Genomic DNA, 3,706 nt, shown 5'->3' on the forward strand with positions numbered 1-3,706 from the left:
AAAATGGGTTCTCCAATGTCTAACGTAAGCTGACACTTCAATACAGAGACTGCAGCAATGGGCTCAAGCTCAAGTGTGTCAGAGATGATAAAGATGACACAGATAAGACAGGATTCAGATCTGTTGTTCATAAGCTTGCAATGAGTTGTACTTGACTCACAGGAACCTAACAACCACCACTACCAATACATAACCAGGTAACATCTGCAAATGTTATGCAGATGACACAGTATTGCTTGCTGAAACTGAGAAGGATTTAAGCAGCTTGCTGCAGAAAGTCCAGGATGACAGCAGTCAATAGGAATTAACATCTCAACATCAAGAAACCAAAGGTCCTCGTCCCTGGGCCAATAGGCAACATCATAATAGATAAAGAATTGAAATTGTCAATGATTTTGTTTTACTTGGGCCCCTCAATCAACACCTTTGATATCAGCAACCAGTAGATCAGGAGTCGTATAGCATTTTTGAAGTCTGTTGACAGGGACCTTTTCAAATAACTGAGAAGTAATGATGCCAGTTTGAAGACTAAGGTGTCCCTAGTCAAGTCATGGTTTTTCCAATCACCTGCTATGCATCTGAGACATGGGAAGTGTATAAGGATGACAGAAAGAAATGCAACGCCTTTGAGCTGTGGTGTTGGTGAAGAGTATTGAGTATCTCATGGACTGTAAAAAGAACAGATAGGTCCTGGAGAAAGTGCAACCAGAGTGCTTCTTAGAGGCATGAATGTAAAATTTCATTTCATATACCTTGGACATGTTCCAAAAGGCTATTTCTTGAAAAGGACATCAAGCTTGGAAAGTCAGAAAATGAAAGCAAGATTTTCAACAAAATGGATTGATACACTGACTGGAGTAAGGTGCTCAAGTGTGTTGGAGATGATAAAGATGGTACAGGATAGGACAGGGTTCAGATCTGTTGTTCATAGGATCACTATGAGTCTTACTTGACTTGATGGCTTCTAAGCCATCAACATAACTAGATGCCTATTTTGATCTTAAAAATTATTTTAAAATGTTTGTACCTCCAAAATCCCTGCTTAAGGTAGAACACCTTCTTGATGTATCATTAATAGAAAACCAGTTGTGAAATGTACAAGAAGAAATAGTGCATTTTTTTGAGTGGGTATAGAGTCCCCAATGAGATGGATTTTGGTACAGTAACTGGGGGAATGGGGGTAGGTGTGTCAGAGTCAGGTGTGCCAGAGACTGGCTCAGGCCAGGGCAGGCTTCAGGGTTGTTATACGTAGGACTGCTATGAGTCGCAGATGACTTGACAGCACAGAACAATAACAACAACAAATGTAATATATGTTATATCGTGGATATATTTAAAAATATTTACTTTATTGGCAAGCTCTGGTGGCCTAGTGGCAAGAAGCTGCACTGCAATCCCAGAGGTACGTGGTTTGAATCCACCAGATGCTCTGCTGGAGAAGGAGGGGCAATCTCCTCCTGTACCAGTCAGATACAATTTGATGGCACACACACACACACACACACACACACACACACACACACACTAATAAAATAAAGCAAAAAAAAAGAAAAAATAATTTACCTTATTGTAAATAGCCAGTGAACAGTGGATAATAGTTTCCTATTCCTTTAAAAAAATCCCCATTTTTCCTCAGAGTTTACTATTTTAAATCTAGTTTTAAAATACTAAGAAAAACAGTTTGCTTTAAGACATAAGCAGAATAGTTTTTTCTACTTCTGTGATTTTCCCCCTTCCCACTCTCAGCCTATAACTGCACCTTTTTCTTTCAAGCCCTTTGGACTTTCATACTCGTTTTACTAGTTATCTTTCTAATTTTACAATAATGGTCTTTTGCAGTATTTGTTATTATGAGACTAAGTTCACTCAGCATGATGCTCTCTAATGTGTCTCTTGCTATACAGAATTTTTAAAAATCATTGCTCTTAAGTGTTGCGTGGTATCCCATCATCTCAATGAACTACAATTTCTCAAGCCATTTGTTTGTTAATGGGCATTTTGACTGTTTTAATTTTCTTACTATTGTGAATAGTGTTGCTATGAATATTGGTATACAAATCTCCATTTCTGTTTAGATTTAAAATGGGTGGCTCTTTGGAGGCAAGGATTCTGCGGCTCTGTCTAACATACTTTGTACATATTGTAAGAAGAGACCAGTCCTTGGAGAAGGACATCATACTGGGGAGGGTAGAAGGACAGCGCAGGAGGGGAAGGCCCTCTATGAGGTGGATTGATTCAGTGATTGGGGTAATCGGGATGGGAGTGTCAGAGACAGTGCCATTGGCACAAAGACAGAGCAGAGTTTAGGGCTGTTTTACATAGGGTCGCTGTGAGTCGCAAGCGACTCGACGGCACATAACAACAACAACAACAACAACAATATTCCTAGCAGTAGAATAGCTGGGTCATATGGGATTTCTATGTTTAGACATATGGGGAAACAGCAAACAGCCTTCCAGAGTGGCTGTACCATTCACAATCCCATCAACAATGTATAAGAGTTTTAATCTCTTCACATCCTCTCTAACATTTATTGCTTGCTATTCTATTAAACTTTGCTATTTGGATGAGATGGGATCTGACTGTGATTTTCATTTGTCTCTTTCTTGTTGCCAGAAATTTGAACATTTCTTCATTTGTCTGTTGGCCATTCAAATGTCTTCCTCTGTGAAAAGTCTTTCCATACCTTTTACCCATTTTATAATTGGATTATCAGTCTTTTTCTTATAGAGGCCCTGAAGTAATCCGTAATTTTTCATTAGGAAGATCTTTGACTGATATGGCATTTTCAGTCAGTAGGTTTTCTTTTCTTTTTCTACCCACCACTGTTTCATTTTTTTGTTGTTGTTAGTTTGTTTACAACAATTCAAATACACTGCGTTTCATTCATGTACATTTTGTTTTATACAATCTTTCATTTACATTGTGTCTCATACATTTATATGCATTGTATTTTTTTAAAGTTATTCATTTACATTGTGTCTCATACATTTATATGCATTGTATTTTTTTTAAAGTTATTTTTATTTTATATTGGTTTGCATACATAAAATTTGTATACATTGTTTCATTTTTATACATTGGGCTTCACATATTCCTCTATTCACATTGTGTTTTAGTATATCATACCTATACATTGGGGTTTTTACCCCTCATACTGTTGTGTTTTATAAAATTAGTCACTACATAGGGTCGCTATGAGTCGCAGGCGACTCGACGGCACATAACAACAACAACAACAACATTGGTCTATGCCTATCATTACCATAAGACCTTGTCCAGTCTTTATTGGATTTTTCCTAATTTCTTCATTTCCTCACTCTGCCCACATAACCCTGTGCCCTCAAGATTTTTGGTCCCCTCCACACTTTCAGTCCCATTCTTCCCTCCTCTTCCTTTTTGGACTTTTGTATATACCTTGCTAGTTGTAATTCTGTTTTTTGAATTTGAATTTTATTGTATATTGGTTTGCTTACAAAGTTTATATATATTGTGTGTCACACTATTCTTAATTCATATTGTGTTTCACAAAATCATTCTCATGAGTTATGTTTTATAAAAATAATCATGAAAATCGCCTGTGACTTCATCCATAGCCACTGGTGAGAGTCAGCGCCCAGAGCCATCAGGGGCTTTAAGCTCATTGCCCACTGCTGTGGTGTGGACAGCTGAAACCCAGGCCCCGACAGGCACCTGGGGGGGGGAA

This window comes from Elephantulus edwardii, unplaced genomic scaffold (assembly GCF_000299155.1).
Source record: "Elephantulus edwardii isolate Elephantulus edwardi_28Jun2011 unplaced genomic scaffold, EleEdw1.0 scaffold00111, whole genome shotgun sequence".
Taxonomy (NCBI): domain Eukaryota; kingdom Metazoa; phylum Chordata; class Mammalia; order Macroscelidea; family Macroscelididae; genus Elephantulus; species Elephantulus edwardii.